Source organism: Phyllostomus hastatus, unplaced genomic scaffold (assembly GCF_019186645.2).
Source record: "Phyllostomus hastatus isolate PE091 unplaced genomic scaffold, TTU_PhHast_1.1 phas_contig_62, whole genome shotgun sequence".
Classification (NCBI taxonomy): Eukaryota; Metazoa; Chordata; class Mammalia; order Chiroptera; family Phyllostomidae; genus Phyllostomus; species Phyllostomus hastatus.
Genome location: NW_025333921.1, coordinates 3,275,357 through 3,299,045, shown reverse-complemented (window position 1 = coordinate 3,299,045; position 23,689 = coordinate 3,275,357). Strand labels below are relative to the sequence as shown.

The following is a 23,689-nucleotide window of genomic DNA, read 5'->3' as shown; positions in this document are numbered from 1 at the left end:
CATGTTATGTAATAATGCTGAAAATAAGCAAAAACAAGTGGAAAAAATAAATACAGAATGAAAAATATTTTAAGAAAAGTAAAAGTAAAAATTACTTCTATAATTAAATGTAATATAAAAAATAAGGAACAAAGACAAGAGCGTAGTTCTTGAGCACTGGAGAAAACAACATGAAAATAGATTAATCTAATAAATACGAAGAAAGAAACCATGAATATGCAAAATCAGAAAAAATAGTAATATTAGCAAAAATATTTTTTAAAACTCTATAGAAATTTGCACTATAGGGATGGATTTCATGTTTGAGAAAAAAATATTACTAAAATTGATTTCAGAAAGCCAAAATTGACTAATTACATTTAAAAATCTGATCAGATTCTGCTGAGTCTAATAAGAACTCACCCTCTAATGAAAAAAAGCCCAAAGTTTTTAAAAGTAAAAAAGTTAAATATATCTATAGACAAAACAGATTATTTCAGTGTTATTTACATTGTTCCAGAACACAAGTGAAAGTCTCCAAGTACTTTTTCTTGAAACAGCATAATATTGACACCCAAATTTGAAAAGATAGCCCACAATAAACACTACAGACCAATTTGATTTTTAATGAATATTCTAAATAAACTATAGCAAATACATTTTAGTAGCATATTTAAATACAAATACATTATAAGCAAGTGGGTAGGTTTTATTCAGAAAAGCATGATTGATGAAGACCAATAATAGGAAACCAAGTACTATAATTCTTTGTAATAGGTAAAACAAAAAATAAAACCTCCACGTTGTTTCTGTAAATAACAAAGAATACTATTTAGTAAAATTCAAAAATTCTTGACTAAATCTGAAAGATAATGCTTAGCAATGGATATACATTTGATAAGCAACATTTACTAGGCTTCTACTAGAAGCCTACAAGAAACACTCTTAATGGTTAAACATCAACAGCTTACCCATTAAAATCAAGAACAAGGTAAAATATTTTTAAATGTCTTATTCAACATTGTTCTGAAAGTACCAATCAATTTAATTATCTAAGAGAACACAAATAAGAGTTTTAGGGGAAAAGATGATATGATTCTGTATCTCAACAACCCTAGAGAAGAAAGGGAGGAGAAAAGGAAGGTAAAAAAAGAAAAAAGAAAGGGAGGGAAGAAAGAAGGAAACCACAAAATATTTGTCAGTTAGTTGTTACAAAATTAATATCTTAAAAATCATAAGTTTGAAATTGCATGGCTGCTCCAAGTAGTGTAATACAATCTCACAGCACCCCGCCGGCTCTGTCCGGCTCAGGACGTGGACCCGCTGCTGTCCAGTGAGCCCATGCTGGGTGCGCGGGGCAAGGCATTTTCAGACACAGACCACATTGACATAATTTCTGTTATAGTTTATTGTTACAATTGTTTTATTTTATTGTTGTTATTATTTTACTGTACCTAATTTATAAATTAAACTTTATCATAGGCATGTATATATAGGAAAAATCATAGGGTTTGGTACTATAGCTGTCTCAGGCATCCACTGAGGGTCTTGTAAGGTAACCTCCACTGATAAGGGGGGTACTCCTGTAAGCCAGTTAGCTATTTAAGAGTAAAGGTAAATTTTTCCTCTACCCTTTATGCCATAATAATTTCCAACTGAGTTAAACCTTGAAAGGAAAATAACAAAATCAGCTATGTCTGGTTGGCTCAGTTGGTTGTAGCATCATCTTGTACACCAAAATCTTCTGGGTTCAATCCTCAGTCAAGGCACATGCCTAGGTTGTGGCTCCAATCCCCGGTCATGGCATAAATGGGAGGCAGCCAATGGACATTTCCCTCTCCTATTGGTGTTTCTCTCCTTTCTCCTTTCTCTGCAAAAAAATTAATTTTAATTAATTAATTTAAAAAGAAAAATAATAATAAAATCAAAACCCTAATAAAAATATATCTTAATTTTTCAAAATCCCAAAGTTGAACATTTTTTCTATTTTATTAATCTTTATTCTATTTTGACACTACCTTTTACTGCTTTATACCCCCTTATTCCCAGTAATCACCACACTATTGTTCATGTCATCCTACTCTTCATCTGTGAGTCTGTCCCCATTTTCCTTATTAGTTCGGTTTATTCATTAGATTCCACATATAAGTGAAATCATATGGCATTTGTCTTTCTATGGCTGGCTAATTTCACTTAGCATAATATTCTCCAGGTCCATCCTTATACAGTTGCAAAGGGAAATTTTTTCTTTTTTATGGCCAAGTAGTATTCCATTGTGTAAATATCCCATAGTTGTTTTATCCACTCATCTACTGATAGACACTCGGGCTGATTCTGTATCTTGGTGATTATAAATAACACTGCAATGAACATGGGGGTGTTTATGTTCTTTTGAATTAGTGTTTTGGGTTCCTTCAAATATATTCCCAGAAGTGGGATTCCTGGGTCTAAGGGCAGTTTCATTTTTAATTTTTTGAGACATGTCCATGTTGCTTTCCACAGTGGCTGCACCAATCTGCATTCACACCACTAAAGTTGATCAACTTTGTAAATCAAGACTGGAAAACCCAGAAACCATGAGAGTATGTTGGTAAATTAATCCTCATGAAAATTTAAAACTGTAGTTAAGACCAACTAGCACAAATAAAGACAAAAGCCAGGAAACAAATTGGGGGGAAATTTCTTTCAATATATTCAGAGGTAAAAGACTATTTTCCTTAAAATATAAAACTCTCCTAAAAGTCAATAAGGAAAATACCCAAAATCCTTTAGAACAACACAGATTAAAAGGCATTTCCATGAAGAAAAAAAAAAAAACACATATGGCTGGGCTTATAAGCAGATGGAAGGATGCCCAATCTTTCTCACAAATAAATGCAAATTAAAGCGAAATAAAGATAGCATTTTTTAGCTGCCAGATTGGCAATAGTTTGATAGTATACAGTCTTGGCAGGGTTCTGAGGAAAAAGGCATTATCGCACACTGACAGTGGGTGTACACATTGTCATAATTTCCTTGGAAGGTGATTTGAAAGCATCTATAAAAACTAAAAATATGCATATCCTCCAACTCAAAAATTTGATCTTGAGGAATTTTTTATACAGATAGACTTGCACATGAGTGTAAATGTGAACATACAAAAATGCTTTGAAGCATTTTGGGGGGGTTAAGTGGGCACGAGCCCTGGAACTCTGATTTATGGGTGGTTCTACCACGTACTCGTTCTGTGACCCTGAGCAAACTCCCTAAGCTCTCTGGGCCTCAGTGTCCTCAGCTGCAAAGCAGTGCTAGAAGTATCCATTTCATAGAGGTGTTGAGATTAAATGAGTTAATGCATGCAAAGTGCTTATGACACAATATGAGTCATATGTATGTAAAAGTATATATGTATACTTTTTAAAGTGTAATATTTTAATAGTGTGATATTTTTCCAGTGTAATATTTTATGAATTATATTTGTAACACTGTGATATTTTCAAATTGTATTGTTTTAAAATGATTTTAAATTGTAATATTTTAAAATCATTTTAAACAAATGGAAGTTCATTGTTGATATGAAAAAATCTCCCAGATATATTTTTACACTGAAAAAATAAGAGAACAGAGAGGGTGGGTCCTGTCCTCCTACATGTGTCCAAAATGATATATGTTCACATAAAGCTCCAAAATGATGTGAGCATCTAAGTGCATGGCACATTCCTTACAGGATGCACAGAAAACTGATGACTGTTGTTGCTGGTGGGGCAAGGGCTCAAGATCGGAGGTCAGAAGCAGATGTTTCAGTGGATATTTATGTATGGCTTGGCATTTTACCTGGAGATTACATTAATTTTATAGTTTACAAATCTAGGTAGTATTTGTTGTTTCTGTTATTAAAGACACTGAAACAAGCAGCTAATTAAAGGTGTCCTCACATTAAATTAGAGCTCCCAGCCTTGCTCAGGAATCATGTCATAGTCCACAGCTATCCTCTTCTATCTCTTCTATAGAACACCCCCTTCTGATTATATTACCCATCATGAGTCCAGGAAACAGAGCAACTGGTGTCATGAAAACACCTTTGTGTTTTGTGATTATAATGCTTAGCAGCTCAGATTTCTAAAAAAGTCCCAAGCGTGAAAATTGGAAGCAGTGATTCTCTATACAAATCCTTAGCCCACTCAAACATTCTAAAATTGGTTCCTGTATTTGATCTCATTTAAGTGCAGAAATGACTTGCCCTTTTTTAGCCTTTCATTTTTACATACAATTAATGGGCTAGTTATTTACGAGTAACCTCTGAGTGAGTTTAAAATTTCATTATAAGCTGAAACCATTTTAAATTATATTAATATTCTACAGTTGTGCCATCTCTCAGGTCTTCTCAACAGGACAATGAAAATGAATAGCACAGGCAGCCATAGAAGCTATATTTATTTTCTGTTGCTGTGCAACAAATGACCACAACTTAATACACCTTTATTATCTCAGTTTCCATAGGCCAGGATTCTGGGCACAGCTTAGCTGGATCCTCTTTTCTGGATATCACAAGGCTGAAATCAAGGTGTCAAATTGACCCAGTTTTCATCTGGAGCTTGGGATTCTTTCCCAAGTTCATTCAGGTTGTTGGGGAAATGCCTTTCCTGGTGGTTGTATGATTGAGGTCTTTTTTGCAATTGGCTATCAACTATTCTCAGGTTTCTAAAGGACATCTTTGGTCCTTGTCCCCTGTCTGCCTCCACAGGCCATCTCACAATATTTAACTTCCTTCTTCCAGGCCAGGTGGAGAAGGCCTCTCTCTGGTCTCCTAGGAAGGAATCTTATATAACATCATCACGTAATCACAGGAGTGACATCCCAAAATCTTTGTCATATAATGTAGCCTAACCAAGGAAGCAGACTCCATTTGCCATATTCTGTTTGCCAGAAGTAACCACAGCTCCATCCTGCCTTCAGCAGGGGAAATTATCCACAGGCAGGACTCACTGGGGCCACCTTGGGGTGGGGGGTGGTCTGCCACAGCATTCCACCTGAGAGGTCAGTGAGGAAAGTTTCAATATATTGTCCATTAAATAAGCTGTAAGTGATAAAATCATTTATTGTGATGAACTTACAGGTGAGGACAATGCCCACATCTGGCAGAACCTGCAGTATAGTTTAATAATATTGGTTGACACACTACTTGGTAGTCAGGAAACAGTATATAAATATTTTGTTGATGAAAAATACTTGGATGCCCATGTTCCATGGGCAGTTTATAAAATGTTTGGATTTTTGCCTTCTAACCTATGCCTGCAGAAACATGTTTAAACAAACACACATCAAAAAAAAAAAAAAGCCATGCCTCCAGAAATTACCTATGTTCTACTGCAACTTAACCCTGACATTTGGATATAAATCCCGTGGGAAATTTCTGTTGTTGTTTTTTTAAATGTTATTTCTTCAAATCTTGACATTTAAGAAGATGGCAGCACATGTTCATCAATAGGTCGAAGAGATAATATTCAAGGGCACATGTGCTCACAGGCTGCGGGGTCTCCTGATCCCTTCCTCATTTCCTTTGCAGTAAACTCTAGAGAGGTTAATCTCCAGCTGCTGAACTGATCTGAGACAGATTAGAATTATGGAGTTCAACTGAGCCCTGGAGGACCTGAGAAGTCATCTTCCCAGCCTAAGTTTCAGTTTTGGCTGAGAAGATGGCTTAAAAAGCTAATAATTAAATTCACCTTCTGTATGAAATTATTATAGGATTGTTAATAATTTGTATTTATTTATAAGTAATCTAAATATCGACATAGTTTGGCCTTGAAAACTATAGAAGCTGATATAGGCCAACTGTCTGTAGTAGAGATATGAAGGAAATAAAGTACAGGCAGACTTCAGTGAAGAAGGACACTTCCATACATGGCCTTTCCTCTTGTCTTTACAAGATTGAACAAAGGTTTTGAGGAGCAAGACATTTAAAGGCCCCAGAACATCTGAGGTCCTTATGAATGTCAATCATTATTCAATTATTCAGATCTATCACACAGAGCAATGATTTCACTACTTACAAATAGAGTTGACATGGGCATGAAACTCCCAGATGAAGCTAAGATGTTAGCTGTACCTAAATTATCTTTGAAAAGGGCCTTAAATATAATCTAAGTGCTAGGATTGTCTATTTCTGGGCCTTAGGTAAGTAAATGGAAGCATGGTGTCTAAAAATGCCATTTACAGTGAATTTTCTCCATAGATTCCTCCTCACACTAGCTGAGCTGTCACTCAACTCTCCTGCATTAGCCCTTTGACCTTAGGCAGCCTCACTTTTCAAACCTGTAAAATAAGGTTAATTGTAAAACCTATGAAATTTTTAAAGTTAAAGAGATAGTACATACAACTATTTTTAACATGGTGCCTTGTACATACTAAGTTCTCATTAAATGTTAGCCATTGTTAACAACACTATGTAGAAAAAAGTGATCCAATGAGAATCTTGCATGAACAAGTCTCTCTTCTGTATCATTAACATGGTATGTGTGAACCTTGTGGGTTTTGGTGGGATAAAGTTTGAGTTTTGAAATACAAAATACTTAACGCAAATAGGTGTGAACATTTCTCTCTGTATTAGAATTATTTTGCTCTTCTTTAAATGGTACCTGCATTTTATGCAATTAAAAAAAACAGAGTTATTTTCTAAATTTTTTTTCATGACTGATGATAGAAGAGCCCAAAAGAATTTTCAGAGGGTCACATATCTGAGTCAGAGAAAAAAGTCAGGCTGGAGAGAAAACTACTAGCACAGCATTGCATGGTACATGAAATCAGTTTGATTTGCTGTCCTCCTCACTCACTTTGCATAGTTTGAGTTCCTCTGAACACCTGCATATCTCCAAGTCTTTCTTCTCTGTGTTCATGTACACTCCCAATACCTCACCTCCTCCCTCCTTCTCCCCTCCCACCTCCTCTCTACCTTCCCTTTCGCCTTCCCTCCATGAGTGGAGCTGAGTGACAGAGGCTCCAAGTAGATATTCACTACTGGCCTGTCTCCCTCAGTCCCTGCAAATTTGATCATCTCATATTGAAATGCAGTGATCTTTGTTCACCTCTAAGGTAGATATTAACATTTTTATTGAAAACCTAAGTAATTTACTTACTCTGTGAATTCTCTGCTCCTATGAATGACAAAAGAGACCCTCTTGCCAAGTGCAGTCATTTCAGAGGCTTTATTGCATTCAAGAAGGAAAGAGTCCAGGTTAAAATAAAGTTAACATGTTTGCTGAAGGGCATGTTTCTACATGCAAGAAAGTGTTTCTCTTTGTAACATCTTCCATTGTTGAACTCTGTGATCTCACTCTACAAAATTGCCTGTTAAGGGGCTCAACACACACACAGCAATGAAACTCCAGGTCTGAACTCTTGAGGCCTTGGAGCAACAGTTCTTGGGAACAAACCAGAAAGCCCCCCAGTGTATGCACAATATCCAGGCCAATGACCAATACTTCACCTCTTTCAGCTGGATATTTTCTGAGCCCAGGGATGAGCAGGGAAACCACATTCCAGGTTCATTGTCAAAGTCAAGAGACCCAAACACAGGGTATTTTCCAGCTTTTGGAAGCAAACAAAAATCTTTCCTGTGTGGTTTCTGCCTTCCAGAAGTTTCCTCAGATTCCTCTCAGAGATCACCTTGCTCTATTTTTCTGAATTAAATAGTGTTAACAACACCCTCAGTATCATCACTAATTTAAGGAATGTCAGGTTTGATTAAATGACCCTGAGCATCTGGAAGACCTCTGGTTCTCAGGCCTGTTTCAGGGACTTCCATTTCACACCAGCATAATTTAGAACATCTTACGAAACCTTTTCCATTCTTCTCATGAACTTCCCTAGTCTAGAGAGAAAACCATTAAGATGGAGTTCAGGGGACCTGGTTCTAATATTGCCAGATCACATGCCTTGATTGAATTTTTCCTCTTCTAAAACTCAAGGTCCTCCATGGAGATATAATATATATAAAAATACTCAACCAATCTAGCTGAGTAGTTATGACAGTCAAATAAGATGATGTATAAGAAAGCTTCTGATAAAATATACACTATCTGAGAGAAGTAGGGGCAACCCCTTAGAGCAATATCAGATTTTTCACTCCTCATCCCAAAGCCCTATTCAGGACCCAAAAAACATTTCAAAACAAGGAGATCAGCCCAAACTCCCCAGCATAACCCATGGCACACCTATGCACCAGAGAAACACTTGCAGAAGCTATGAGCCCCACCAAACAAAAAGGAGGACCAGTGTCTGGCAGAGTTCTTAGCAGACACCTAATCAGGAGGTGGCTCATTCTGGTGGTCTGAGAGGGATTTATCGGGAGAAAGCAGGTAGGTAGGATCATGATCAGAATAGTCTACTCTGTCCCTTATCTTTCCACTATTCCTGCAAAGTGTTGCATTTTTCCATCCTGGTCTTTGAAGTTATTAAGGCAAAACTGTTAATAAATTTGGGGTCTTTAAAAAAGGATGAGTGTACATTTGACTTTTCTGTAAGATGATGAACTTATTCTGAAAATAAACAGAGCTAGAAGATGTGTGAATCCAGGAAAGAGAAAAGTAGACTTTTCTTAAGGGAAATCAACCACACATGCAGAGATAGAGGACTCAATATCAAAGATAATGCTTTAGAGATGCTTAATTCTGACCTAGCTTAATTCTGGAGAAGACCTAGTGGAAGAGTGTAGCCTTTGAAAGTAGACAACTTCCCTGGTAGCCCAGGGCAAGTATGATCATTTAATGGGTTTGCTGACTAAGAAACATCTCAGAAGAGCTTTTCTTATTCTGGTTCCTTTCATCAGTCCCTGATGGAGCATTCTAACTGTGATGGTCCCCAGAACTCTCACAATGATTGTGTGCAAAACTGTATTTTATATTCCCTACCCCATACCTTACCATCCTCACCCCCACAAACTCTATCAAGTTCTTTATCTCAATGCATGAAAGAAACTTGCCAAGTGAAAAAAAAATAATGAAAGTAAAAATAGATCATCAGCTTCTTCCCCAACCTCATTTCTCAAACATAGTCATTAGACCCTGACGATTCGACCTCCAAAATAAATCTTGATTTTACATCCACTTCTTCAACTACTCTAGTACTATTTTAGTTAAGATTACAATCATTCCTCACTTTGTTTACTTGAATCTAAACCAGCATGGTATGTAAATATAATTATTATTTGTTGGATCACTGAAAAAGAAAATAAAAACTCCAATTAATCTATGACATGCCACTAATGGTAAAATGAATCAGACTTCAGAGATAATAAAATGTGAAAAAAGTATGTCTTAAAATTAATGAAATACAATCATTTTCTACCTTCTAATTTTCTCCCTAAACCTATTCCTGTCCTCCTCCATTATATTCAATTTAGAATGTTCTTTCACTAATAGTGTCATGGAGCTATCTTTCTTGCTTAAGAGTGTTCACATTAGTCTTCATTCAAGATAAATCCAACAACATTACTACAACATACAAGGCCCTGCCAATTTCTCCAGCTCTTAACACACTTATCTCTCACTCTAAGTTTCAGTCATGCAGAGCTAATTCCATATACTGCAAGCAAGCAAACAACAAATTCTGCCCAAACTTCATATTTCTGTGCATACTCTCCGCTCTGCCACAATGATCTCAAATTTCTAACCCCTACTCAACCTTCAGGTCTCAGCTAGCACAAATGCCATTTCCTCCAGAAGCTTCTCCTCACTTCCAGAACAGGTCTAGGTGTCTGTTCAGTGTTCCCTTAACACCTGTGCTTAACATCACTACTCTATGCCTCTTTATCTGTTTGTCTTTCCCTCTAGACCAGAGAGTCCTTCGGATCGAGGGTTGTGTTTTGTTCACTATCATATCCCAAGTGCCTCACATGGTGCCTGACACCTCAATATTTGTTTAAAATTGACAACACCTGAGGAACCAGTGCGAGAGACTATCAGCCACTTACACCAGTCAGGGGATTTTCTTAAAGAATTCAGCTGGTTAACTCTCTACTAACTCAATCAAGTGTTAAATCTCTGTCACAAGTTTCTGGTCAATGCATCAAATACATTATGAGTCACAAGTCACATGCCCAGCTAGAGGTAGATGCTATTGTGTCTTTAAGAAGACCAGCCTCAATTTGGAGAGAAAAAAAATATAACTAGAGAGCAAGCTTGAAAAGAAGATAATTAAGAAAAAAACAAAACAGGATAAGTCTAGACATACCTAACTAAGCGTGGCAGGTTATGCTTCTTGTTGGTGCTCAGAGGAAAGAGAGACCACTGAAAACTGAACCAGTCATAGAAGAATTCATCAAGGAAGTTAATCTTCAGCAACCTCCAAAAGGTTAAATTTAGAGTGGTCACATTTAAGAGAACTACCTGTGGGCTACTGAAAGAGGCCCACCTGTCATTTCATTGTTTACACATGGTGTGTCCCTTGGTGGATAAAAAATCTTTTCCAGAAGGATTAGAATTATAATTTTTTGAAAATGGATTAGCTGAATTAATTTGAAATCTATTCTTAAGTCCTCAAAGAGATTCATTTTTCTCTCTCCTCATCCTAGCACAGACTTCTTTTTTCTTCTTGCATTATGCTGTTATTCAACTTAGAGAAAAAATATACATGAGTCCTGGGGAAGTCCATGGAAAATTACTCTGAAAGTGGGAAGTTTTATAAATACTGAAGAGAGCTGTACATGATGGCAGCATTTGTCTGTTTCAGCCAGTGTTAACAACCCATCAATTTCTCAGACAAAAAAGTCACAGTGACCTGCAATCGAAGAGGAGTTACTCAGGGCCACTTAGTCGAAATGGCACACATGTCCCTGGTGACACAGTGTTCGAATGGTCAGCCAGGGTCTTGCGGGGGTGACGACCTGTAGGTCTAATTGGAATTGCCATTTCCCCCAAAGCACTTTTACAGGCTGCTCCCATCACTGTCTTTGCCTCTCTCTGACAGTTTTTAAATTTTTATAATATGTTTAATTTGGTGAAATTATATAGAATTCTGCTTTTATGTTGTTTGTCAAGACCATCACTCACTAGAAAATAGTTATGATAAAGTCAGAACTGGAAGGTGGCCCCCCAATGCCCTGAGCCTTCACCAGTAGTAGAAGTTAGGTAGGGGACTGTGGCCAGAAAGAAGTACTGTAAGAGTAGTCAGCACCTGAAACCCATATAATTTTATTAACAATGTCACACTAATACAGTCAATGAAAAAAATGAACTACTGCTAAATATAATGGCATGAATAATAAAAAGCTAAGCACAAAAGAAAAACAAAGGAATAATCAGATTCATGCAGGTAATGAAAGGTGTAGGCTCCTCTTTTCTGTCATGGCAGATAAAACTGCATGTCTGTGGATATATCTCTGTCATGTGTTATTTCGGCAAGCATCCATTTTTAATGAAAATTTCATTCCTATGGTCCTCACTATCAACCTCATCATTACCAATGACTATAAATCATTCAATATTCTTAATTTCATGCATTCTATTTTTGATAACCCTATTTTTTTTACCTGATTCTCTCTAAAAGCTTGGATTCAACATACCCATGATACCATCTAGACAGCCACTCTACTGACAATACACCTTTACCCCATCCCTTCAATATCTTCATTCCTTCCCTTACTTGACATATATTCCGTGATCAATCATTATAATCACTTTTCTGCATGCACAGCTTAAGAAATCTTTTTACCTTTGTTTTCAGACAGGTCTGTTGGAGCCTTATAACTTGTCTGTATGAATGTTAGGTAGGATAGGTAGTAAACTAAGGCAGAGAGGCAGACAGAGACACGTCTCACCCATCGATTCAGCAGTCCTGAGCCTGGTCCAATAAGATTGCTGGGCATCCCGAACATCACAAGCAAAGACAGAGCAGGAAGAAGGGAGTCCGTAAACTCTGTGTACTGGGAAAGGGAGCTTCCGCAGCAATTTCTGAAACAAATGAACAAAAAAAACCTTTACTAGCTGAGAAAGAAAGCCTTGTAGCTATACATTAATCCCAAGGTCTAGAAGGGGAAGAAGGAGGGGTACCTAGAAGCTGACTAAAATATATAACCCCTGAACCCCGATAGTTGGGTTACTCAGATTAGCTGGGTACCCACTTGTAGCCAGGTGCTCAGTGTATAGAACAAGTTTACTAAGAAACTTACTAACAACTTTATTTCCTCTGTATGTGAGGCACTCAGACTGTCCAGGTGCCTGCTTGCACCTTTGTGCTCGTGTGTGTTTCATAAGTAAACTTGCTATCTCATTCCCACCATACATATGGTCTCAACTGAGTTCTCTGGTGAGCAAGACAAGACCCCAGGAGATGCAGAGAGCCTCCTGACACAGGTCTCCCTGGTCATGAAGACGTCTTTATTTCACCCTTATTTTTCAAGGATCTTTTTGCTGAATATCGAATTCCAGATTGAATAGTATTTACTTTCAAAACTTTGAAGATTTTTTTTAGTATCCTATGGCTTACATTATTTCTTACATGAGGTCTAGAGAAATTTATCATTTTTCTATATGTAATGTGGGTTTTTTCTTCCATATCCTTTAAGGATTTTACCTTCATCACTGATTTTCATCAGTTTCATTTTGGTATAGTTTAGTACAATTCCTTTTGGGTTATTCTCCTGGCAGTTCGTTGAGCTTATTGAGTCTGTCAACTTATAATTTTCATCAAATTTGAAAATTTTAAGCCTTTGTTTATTTAAACATTTTAATGCTCCTCTCTCTCCTCTCCCGGGATTCTGTCAACTCATATTTTAGAGTGCTTTATATTATCCCCAAAGTCACTAAGGCTCAATTCACTTTTTTCATCCATTTTGTTCTCTGGGTAACATATAATATATATTTAAACAATATATAATATTGGGTAATATATAATATATATACTTTGGATAATATGTATATTGCTATGTCATCGAGATCAATGATCTTACTTTTTTCCCCTGCAGTGTTCCCATCTTTTAATACCATCAGTGAATTTGTCATTTATGACACTGTATTTTCCAGATATACGATATTCATTTGGGTCTTTTTCCATTTCTTTCTCATTATGTTCATTTTCCTTTAAAATCCATCTATTTTTTAGTCTTAGCATTTTAATTTTACTTCTGTATTATACCTGTGTCTGCTTGACATAGCTGGCTTTTTTCTCCTGGTTAACAGGTCACATTTTTTGTTTTCTTACATTTATTACGTTTTTAAGTATATGCTGGCATTTTGAATTCTATGTTGTTGAGTGCCAGGTTTTATTTACCTTCTTAAAAATTGTTGAACATGTTTCTGACAGGTAGCTTTGTTATTTGTGAATCAGCTTATTATGGGGGTTTTTGTTTTGTTTTGTTCTTTAAATACCACTAGGCTGGGTCTAGTTTAGACTTACCACTGAGACAAGAGCCTTCTTGGGTTTCTAATGAATGTCCCAAGCGTTCACTGTGGACTCTCTCTGGCTGGTTGGAGGCCAAATGTCGTCCAGCCTGGCATAAACTATGAGCATTGCTTCAGCTGAAAACATCCCATTTGTCCTTTTCCTGGCATCCTTTGTGGTGAGTATTCAGTAACAGGACTGAAATGATTCCTATACAAATTTCTTCAGTGTTTCTCTGCTCTTTTCTGTACAAATACCAGCCAGCTCAGCTTCCCTCAACTTCTCAATCATTTTCTCCTCCACCCAGTGAAACCACTCTTTTGGTTGGGTCCCCTCCCTCTAGTGTAGTCCAGAAATGCCTCCAGGCAGAAAGCTAAGGAAAATGTAAGATTCACTTCATTTGTTTCCTTTCTCTCAGGGATCACAGTCCCCCATTTCCTGATGTCCAATGTTTTACAAGCAGTTCTTTTATATATTTCTTCTGGTTTTCTTGCTTTGTTTTGTTTTTGTGAAATCTGGCACCAGTTACTCTAACATGTGCAGAAGTATATTCCCTTTAAAATGAGTACTTAGACTAGTGCTACAATCCAAAAGCTGGATGACCTCATCCCTGAATAAACATTCAAAAGGAAACATGAAGTTGGAGTTGGATGAGTCAGGGCTTGAATCACGGTGCCACTATTTATAAGTTGTGTGATCTCGAACAAGACCCTTAACCTCTCCGTGCTTGTTTCATCTTCTGTATAATTGCAGTAACAATAACTACCACGAAGAGGGTATCTGTGAGGTTGAGATGAAATGATGCACCTGAAGAGCTTCTAGAGAGTGCCCATTTCTGTGGTCTCTGTTTCCTCTGAGAGCCAACAATGAGCTTAATCTGCCACACATAATTAGGTACTTCCAGGCATACCCTATATTGCTTTTTTTTCTAATTGTTTTGCCTTCAAGCTTGCTCCCTAATTATATTAATTTTCTCTCTCCAACTCAGGGCTGGTTTCCCTGAAGACACAACAGCATCTAACTCTAGCTAGGCATATAATTGTGATTCACAATGTATTTGATGCATTGATTAGAAACTTGTGATAGAGATTTGATACTTAATTCAGGCAGTAGAGAGTTAACTGACTGAATTATTTAAGAAAATCCTCTGGCTGGTATAATTGACTGTTAACCTCTCTCACTGGCTCCTCATGTGTCATCAATTTTAAACAAATATTGAGGTGTCAGGCACACTTAGGATGTGATAGTGTATAAGACTAGTGTATAAAACAACCCCTGATTTCAAGGACTCTCTGGTCTAGAGGGAAAGACAAAGAGATAAAGAGGTGATTTTCATAGAGTGTGGTGATAATAATCTCAGGGTATTAAGGGAACATTAAAGAGACACCTAGACCTGTTCTGGAAGTGAGGAGAAGCTTCTGGAGGAAATGACATTTGTGCTAGCTGAGACCTGAAGGTTGAGTAGGGGTTAGAAATTTGAGATCATTGTGGCAGAGCGGAGAGTATGCACAGAAATATGAAGTTTGGGCAGAATCTGTTTGTTTGTTTGCTTTCAGAATGTGGAAGTATCTCTGTATGGACGAAGCTCAGAATAAGAGAGCAAGAGCACTAAGAACTGAAGAGATCAGCAGGGCCTTGCATGTTGTACTAATGTGATATTTTTATCTTGAATGTATAGAGAATAATTTTAAGGGTCTTAAGTAATAAATACAAAAATATAGTTCCACAATTACAGGTATCTTCATCTTGACATATCTCAGGTATCTAGAATAGCATCTGACACAAAAGTATATTCAAAGATGAGCTGAGTGAATAAAGGTATCTGCACATCAATCACAAACACGGAGTCTGCCACCATCACTGCCAAGTCAAAAAGGATTTTAAGCCTCTAGCCTACCAGCCCTAGTTGCCGCCATTTGACTCACACCAATCCACTCAAAACATTTTCTTATCTACATTTGCTGAAAACATGTACTTCTTTTATCTCAGGAAAAAAATAGAAATTAAATGGCCATTTGTAATATTAGGGATAATTTAATTATTATTCATAGGAAGAAATATGTTTTATCTTAACTACCAGTGAAATTCACAGATTGCTGTAGAACCGTTGGTAGACTGCCCAAAGCTAAACCAAGTAAGAACTTCCTAACAGAGTTCCTTAATATGGGCTCTTAGTGATATAAGAATGGATTTTGAAAGAATTATGATGTCATACTTTTGTTGTGTATCATTTCTTATCACCTGTCACTTTAAAATGCAGATTGTTCTCAGCAGAGTGAGTTCCCTAAGGGCAGGCATTGTTCTTTCTTACCCTTTGTCACTAATTCTCCATCTTAATGCAGAGCACATTATCGATGCTCAGTGCCCATTTGTTGAATGAAAGTAAAACCAGTATTGTAAAACTCATTTGTTGAACCCTCTCTGAGAGGACAGACTCATTCAGGGTTCATGAAAGTCACATAAAAGAAAGATCATATGAAATAGCAAAGCCTGGAAATATGGAGACTTTACACAGAGCAGTAAAAACTGTGTAAGGTTAGTTGGACCTCAGAAAACAGTCACACTTTTTGAAAGGAAGGTGAAATATCAAAGATAGGGTTTCTGCTTATTTATACTTTGATTACCCCAGGGAAAAGAATATATTTGACATATAAAGGTAAGGAAAAGAGGGAAAAAAGAAACATCTAAAATATGTTTTATTTTCCCCATTTCTTATCGAAAGCAAAGTTTCCTAAAACTTGTTAAGCAAACAACATAAGTGGTAAGTGAAGCAAATTCTGGGTGGGTTATTATTTAGATATAGTCTGAAAAGCATTTGCTATAAATATGTTTACTATTCTTTTCAAAGCAAAGTGGTTTTTTAACTCCATCTTTCTTTCTTTGTTTTATCACGAAATCTTTGGAAAGTGGCACCTAGAAAAAGATCTTTGGACTGGGATTCAGAAGACTTGAATTCTAAGCACATTTCTGCCTTTAAATAGCTGTATGATTTGAGGCAAGTTTTGGTTTCTTAGCTATAGATTCTTTTTATTTTTTTAATGTCTTTTTTTCTTTTTTTATTTTAATCATTGTTCAAATACAGTTTTCTCCTTTTTACTCCCAATCCAGTCCCCCCTCCCACCCTCCCCACTTCCCTCCCATTACCACCCTCCCCTTAGTTTATGACCATGTGTCCTTTAAGTCTGTTCCTGTGAACCCTTCCCACTGTCCCCTTAAATTCCCTCTTCTCTCCCCTCCGGTCACCGTCAGCCTGTCCTCTATTTCAGTGTCTTTGGTTATATTTTGCTTGTTTCTTTGTTTTGTTGTTTCGGTTCCTGTTAAAGGTGAGATCATATGGTATTTGTCTTTCACTGACTGGCTTGTTTCGCTAAGCATAATGTTTTCCAGCTCCATCCACGCTGTTGCAAAGGGTAGGAGCTCCTTCTTTCTTTCTGCTGCATAGAATTCCATTGTGTAAATGTACCATAGTTTTTTGATCCATTCATTTATTGATGGGCATCTTGGTTGCTTCCAGCATCTACTTAGCTATAGATTCTGTTCCTAGATACTTACTGAGTACTTTTCAGGAACTAAATGCAATGACAATCATTCTGTAGTCCCACAATTTACAACCACAAGAAAGTTACAAATAGAATTTTTTTAAAAAGTCAAACTGCAGGTGAAAGACATCTTGATTCATTAGGGAATTTCTGTTCCTTCTGCATGTAATCAAAAATGAAAGCAGCCCAAGGGACAGAAAAGAACAATGCATCATCATCACTATGATTAAATAGAGGAAGTCCCAGAGCTGCCTTGCTGCCGTGTGAATCACAAATTAAAACTTTGTTATGGACATTTATGTTCCAAGAATAGTCTTTTCCCATAAGATGTTCCTAGAGATTATTGATCATCTCACATATAAAAAGAGACATGTCTGTTGTAGTTAATATTAGTTGCATCAGTCAGTTCTTAGCTGCACCCAAGTAAATTCAGCTATCTAAGCAAAAAAAATGGAAAGGACGTTAGGGGCTTCAGTGCAGAGTAGGCAGAAACCCGAAGAGGTCTGGATGTTGTATAGCATGAGCCAGGGAGATTCCACAGCCTACTACAGGGAACTCTGGTCTTTGAGCCCCCTTGGTGAGCAGCCTGATCCCAGAATATTCTTTCCATTTTATATCACTCACAGAAAAGCATCATGTACTCCTGGCTGAACCAAGGATTTAATCTCTCAGATTAAAGACCACAATAGGAATCTGACTTCAGTGAACACGCACTCTTTTTAGACTACACACAATAAAAATATCCTGAAAAATGTGGAACTAATGGATGTGTGTCAGCAGAAGGTTAGGGGAGGAGAAGGTAAGTGCTATATTGTTCAGAATAGTAATAAAAGAAAGCAAGTTATAGACATATTTTTTGTTTAAAGGATTAGATGAGAAGTAATAATCAGAATTAAAAGCAGTTGTAAATATTTTAACATGACTTGTGGATCTTTGGATTTTTGGATTTTTAATTATATAAGCAATACATAAATAAATTTTTAGTAAAAATTTAAATATTACTTAAATATACAGCAAAAATTTTAAACATCCCCTTTACTTCCCCCAATCTAGCTCCTTTTCCCAAAGGTAACCACCACCATCAATTTGCTCAATTTTCTGAAACTTTTTCAATCCATTTATTTAAAATACATGTTGATCTTTCCAGATAAATCCATATAGATCTATCTTATTCTTTTTAACTGCTTCTTGTATTCTGTTGTCTGTTATACATCATGTTCAACTATTCCCATGTTGGTAGATATTTAAATTGATTCCAAACTCTTCTTTCAAATGTAAAGCACTAAACAGTTGATTTAAAACATGGCAGAATGTGTGTGTATTTGTGTGTGAGGAGGGTGTGTTCCTTGTTTTTAAAAGAAGGCATTTTATGGGGCGGGAGTTATATGAACACTGTATTTGTCCAAATGGCAGTTAGTTTTTCAGTTATCTTTTACAGAAATGGGAAATAACTTACTGTGAAATTTAATCATAGACTGAATCATTTAGGATGATTTTAGCTCTAAGTAACATATATACAACAACAACAAAAAAATTTTTAAGTGGATAAAACATTGAGCAAGCTCCTTGCCTTATGAGAGATTCACAGGCAGAAGGTGTCAGGAACAGAGCGATATCGACAGGGGCCCCCAAGCTTTTCCCATCTTCCTCTCACACCTTCCTCAGCAGGCTGACTTTGTCCTTCATTCACTCCGGCAGCCAGGTGGCTGCAGCAGTTCTACGGTTTTCATCTTTATACAACATTCAACTTGAGAAAAAATGACAAGGCACTGTGAGGTCTCTTTTTTAACATTAAGGAAACATTTCCCAAAAGCCCTCCAATGAACTTCCACTGGCTTCTAATTAGCCAGAACTTTGTCCAATGTACACACTCACACCCATGGCTGACAAGGGGAATGGGATGATCACAACCAACTTTGTTTAAAAACATGCACTCCCCCACCCTTTCAGCTGGAGAAGAGCTTGTGAAACGTGGCCCTCCAAGGAGATGACTACTGTATATGCAAACAATGTCCATGACACCAAGAGAGCACAAAATTTTGCTAAGGAAAGTTCATGATGCACACAAGTGAAGGTCTTTGTAAAGCAAAAACTCCCAGAATGTCATTAACATGCCAAGTAATTAATATGTCCTGTCCTGAATATCAAAGTTGCAAAGTTATAGGGAAGGGGTATTCCCGTAATCAAGCCAGGGATGATCCAGAGGGAAATGGGAGCTCAGAGACCCAGCTCAGACAACAGCTACAGACACGGGAGGGTCTCCAGCATTTCTCTGTTCAACCCTTTCCCATTCTCTCTTTATTTCTCCTGTCTGTAAACAACACTTCTCGGATGGAATTTTGGAGGGTTAAATGGATGTTCATTTGAAGTAACAGCTCTGCCTAAGGAAAATATCCACCTAAATATATGCAACTGTGTATGTAGGCACACATGTATGCATGCATGTATATTCATGTGTGTGTGCTTCTTTATTAAAAATAAAATATTTATAAAGACAAGCAAAAGGGAAGAACTTTAATTCATCCAAAACCTCCAGAAATAGCCACTGTCAATACAGGCTTATGGCATTTTGTAGTTAAAAACCCATTTTTGCTCTGGCTGGGTGGCTCAGCTGGTGGAACATTATCCCATACACCAAAAGTTTGCAGGTTTGGTTCCCTGTCAGGGCACATACCTGGGTTGTGGGATCAGGGAGCATATAGGAGGCAACCTCAATGTTTCTCTCTCTCTTTTCCCCCCATCTTCCTCTCTCTCTAAAAATCAATAAGAACATATCCTTGGTGAGGATTTAAAAAAAAAAAGCAAAGCCTTTTCACATCAACATTTGTTTATTCCATCAAATAAAATTAATTTAAAATAGATTTTTACATTGCCACAGACTCAATTTTCATTATCATTTCTAAAGTTTGTTATTAAAATTTCATCTTTTTCAAAAATTCTGCATAATTTTTACCACAATGCAATGGAAGCAATCAAGCAAAATAAAATGAAATATAAATGGTTCCTCTGTAAATAACATTCCTAGCACCAGGACACTAACACAGTGCTAAAATGTTTTTACAAAATACATGATAATATAATTTCTGACTCATCAGATTTTATCACCCAATCTATAAGGATCAGCTTCTTCCCAAAAGTAGCTATATCTCCCACACAGGTGTTCTGCTGGTATTCTTGTTTCCTGGTCCACTCTAGTACTGATGGGCACCTTCCCCCCCATTTTTTTGCCTATCTACTACCAACCCAGCAAAAATGTCACATCAACCAGGAATGATTCCCAGCAGGACTCTCTGAAAACAGAAATGAGAGTCTTTGTTAATTTAGAAAATCCAGGACTGCATGTGAGCATTTTCTGCAATAATTTCTTTTCCTGATTAAGCCAATGACTAAACCAGTACTCACAGTCGTAATATCCAGACCATTTGCTCTGATCATTTCCTCTGGTTTAAAGCAAGTATGTATTTGTTCCTTCACTCACAGGGTCTAAAAAGTAAAGAGATATGTTTAGATCAAGACAAGTAACATTTAGTCCACCTTGAAATATAGGAGAAGACAATTCTCTGTAGTTCAGCTGAGTGGCCCTGAGCAGCACTTGCAAACGGGCATGTGGAGAGACAACAGACAGTGCTGCTGATGGGGCCCTAGGCCCAGTTACAACATAGATGTGTTGCCATTGTACATACCCTGTTAACTGCTGACATCTGTTCATAGACCATGTTCTCACAAAAGCTGTAAATACTATAAGAGTATTTACAATATAATAAGAACATATAAACATGGTATTCTGAAGTCAAAGTGTTTTACCTGCATTCAAACACAACCTCATGGATTATTTTGAAAATTTTCAAAAAGAGATTGGGGTTGAGGGTAGAGTTAAGAGAACTTCCTTTATTGAAGTGGTCAAAAGATATCTACTTTTTAAAATTCTCTATACCATAATCTATTGCCATAGTATTAAGACTAATAAGTGTCAATAAAGTCTAGTGTTGTTAAACATAATAGAAGCTTTTAGAATATAGAGTGTATTTAAAATATAGAGTGTACTTCCAGCCAAAATGGATACACCTCCTCAAACAACCAAAAGAAGGACAATAACAAATTTGAAAACAAAAAATAACCAGAACTGCCAGAAAATTGAATTGTATGGAAGTCCAACAACAAAGGAGTTAAAGAAGAAATATTCATCCATACCAGTAGGAGGGACAGACACGGGCAGCAGGTGGAGAAGACTCATGGCAAGGACAAGGGAGGAACAACTGGGAAGTGAGACAAACCGCAAAACCCAGAACTCCAGCATGGAGAAATAAAGCCTCAAAATCTCTGACTCAGGAAAAATCCTGTGGGAGTTGAGGTAGTGGGAGAAACTCCCAGCCTCCCAGAAGAGTTCGTTGGAGAGACTCACAGGGTCCTAGAACATACACAAAACCACCCACCTAGGAATCCGCACCAGAAGAGCCCCATTTGCTTGTGGGTAGTGGGGGAAGTGACTGAAAGCTGGCCAAGAGCTGAGCAAGTGGCATTGTTCCCTCTTGGACCCCTCCCCCACATACGGCACCACAAGGCAGCAAAGAGGGTTACCCCACTCTGGTGAATAGCTAAGTCTCTGCCCCTTACTACACCAGGTGTGCCAAGACAAAAAAAAAAAAATATGGCCCAAATGAAAGACCAGATCAAAGCTCCAGAAAAAAATACAACTAAGGGATGAAGAGATAGCCAACCTATTAGGTACATAATTCAAAACACTGGTTCTCAGGATGCTCACAGAAATGGTTGAGTATAGGCACAAAATAGAAGAAAAAGTAAAGGCTATGAAATGTGAAATAAAGGAAAAATGCACAGGGAACCAACAGTGAAGGGAAGGAAACCAGTTTGGACCAGAAGGAAGAAATAAACATTCAACCAGAACAGAATGAAGAAACAGAATTCAAAAAAATGAGGAGAGGCTTAGGAACCTCCATGACAACTTAAATATTCCAACATCTGAATCATAGAGGTGCCAAAAGGAGAAGAATAAGAGCAAGAAATTGAAAACTTATTTAAAAACATAATGGAGAACTTCCCCAATTTGGCCAAGGAAATTGACTTCCAGGAAGTCCAGGAAGCTCAGAGAGTCCAAAAGAAGTTGGACTCAAGGAAGCACACACCAAGGTATATCATAATTACATTAGCCAAGATAAAAGATAAGGAGAGAATCTTAAAAGCAGCAAGAGAAAAGGAGACAGTTACCTACAAAGGAGTTCCCATAAGACTTTCAGCTGATTTCTCAAAAAGAAATCTTACAGGCAAGAAGGGTCTGGAAAGACGTATTCCAAGTCACGAAAGGCAAGAACCTACATTCAAGATTACTCTATCCAGAAAAGCTATCATTTAGAATGGAAGGGCAGATAAAGTGTTTCCCAGATAAGGTCAATTAAAGGAGTTCATCATCACTAAGCCCTTATTATATGAAATGTTAAAGGGACTTATCTAAGAAAAAGAAGATAAAAAATACAAACAGTAAAATGACAACAAACTCACAACTATCAACAACTGAACCTAAAAACATGAAAACAAAAATGAACTTAGTAAACAACTAGAACAGGAACAGATTCTCGGAAATGGAGATCAGATATAGGGTTATCAGCAGGGAGCAGCGGTGATGGGGGAAAAGACAGTGAATAAGAAGTATAAATGGTAGGTACAAAATAGACAGAGGGAGGTCAAGGATAGTATGAGGAATGCAGAAGCCAAAGAACGTATATGTATGACCCATGGACATGAACTAAGGTGGGTAATGCTGGTGGGAGGGAGGTGCAGGAAAGAGGGGAATAAAAGGGAAAAAATGGGACAACTATAATAGCATAATCAGTAAAATATATTTTTTAAAAAATGAAATAAAATATAAAGTGTACTTAAAACATAAGTATATTTAAAATATAGAGTGTAATTATACACACACACATATATATGGTCTGGCACAAGTAACACCTCCTTTTTATTACAAAATCTTTTATTACAATATCATAAGCATGTAATTCTGTAACATCACAATATCACATTCAAGCACACCATATGACATTTTAGGTGAAATGTTCAAATTAAAACTATAAATTACAACACCCATTTTATTACCCTACCAACCACTCTCAAGCAGGTGTTACTTCTGCGGGACCCTGTATATGCTGCTCTTAGCATCAGATTTGATGTGTGATGTTACAGGGTTGTCTGTAATTTGTTCCTCACAGCAAGACAGGTTCTTTAGTATCAGCAACCAGACACAAGATGGCTATTCTTAAACGTCAATGTGCATCTTGGAACCTGAATTTAAACTGCATATTATTCTTCTGTGGTTCAACAACCTGATTATTTTTAGATAGAAATTTAAAGTTAAATGGCACCTGAGTATATTTAGAGTGGGCTGCAGCTGGAGTCCAACTATCACAGACAGCACTCTGGCATTTGCTTGGGGACAATATAATTTTCAAAGGGCAAGAGTCAGCAATAGCAGGTCACTAAAAACAGCTGCAGAATGTCACTGATTCCTGGAACCTGCGACTGGTGTCTTGACACCCTGGAAATTTTCCCGGACTACTTGGCAAAAGCAGATAAAGTTTAATTTATGCCCTGCTCGTATATATTTCCTTGCTGATCATGGAAGATGAAAGCAAGCTAGGACCACACCTTGGATTTAATTTTGCAGGGGACAGAATAACACCTAATCCATTCAGCCAGTCATCCAACAAATATTCATTGGAAATTTACTACCTACCCAGTACTGTATTAGGTGCTAGAGATACAATGCTGTAGGGAAACAAATATCCCCATTCCTTCATGAA

The 23,689-nt window shown here is 37.2% G+C and overlaps 1 long non-coding RNA gene across 1 annotated transcript; it reads right to left on the bottom strand.

The window, feature by feature from the left end:
* Positions 1–1,078: 1,078 nt before the first annotated feature.
* LOC123825285 lies at positions 1,079–19,611 on the bottom strand. Its single transcript, XR_006786863.1, has 3 exons — positions 19,549–19,611; positions 11,774–11,906; positions 1,079–1,849 (listed from the first exon to the last, which is right to left on the bottom strand). It is a non-coding gene; the product is annotated as an uncharacterized LOC123825285 (long non-coding RNA).
* Between the last annotated feature and the right edge of the window lie 4,078 nt (positions 19,612–23,689).